The sequence below is a fragment of the Penaeus monodon genome, chromosome 28, assembly GCF_015228065.2.
Source record: "Penaeus monodon isolate SGIC_2016 chromosome 28, NSTDA_Pmon_1, whole genome shotgun sequence".
Lineage (NCBI taxonomy): Eukaryota > Metazoa > Arthropoda > Malacostraca > Decapoda > Penaeidae > Penaeus > Penaeus monodon.
In genome coordinates this window covers 18,431,937-18,432,205 of record NC_051413.1, presented here as the reverse complement: position 1 = coordinate 18,432,205, position 269 = coordinate 18,431,937, and the positions used below count along the sequence as shown (strand labels likewise).

Sequence of the window (269 nt, the reverse complement as noted above, 5' to 3'; positions counted from 1 at the left end):
GGCTGGGGCATGGAACACGTATGGTATTAGCAATGTTCGTAAATTATTAAAAACCATTTCCCTGGTTTTAACATAATACTTTCATCAAAATATCTTTTGAGTTTATTGACTATTACACATTTATTTAATGATTCCTTCTCAAATCCATCTTGGAAATAACTGGTTTAAAGTGTTATAGTATATATGATTTTCTAATACATAATGTTCAATCAAGATGCGTTTATCTTCATTGAACTCTAAAGCCCCATTTTGCATCAGGAGGCCACGGG

General features: G+C 32.3%; 1 protein-coding gene across 1 annotated transcript in view; it reads left to right on the top strand.

Annotated features, from left to right (window-relative positions):
• LOC119591089 overlaps positions 1 to 269 on the top strand; it is a gene marked incomplete in the record, with an annotated part of 53,715 nt that overhangs the window by 552 nt on the left and 52,894 nt on the right.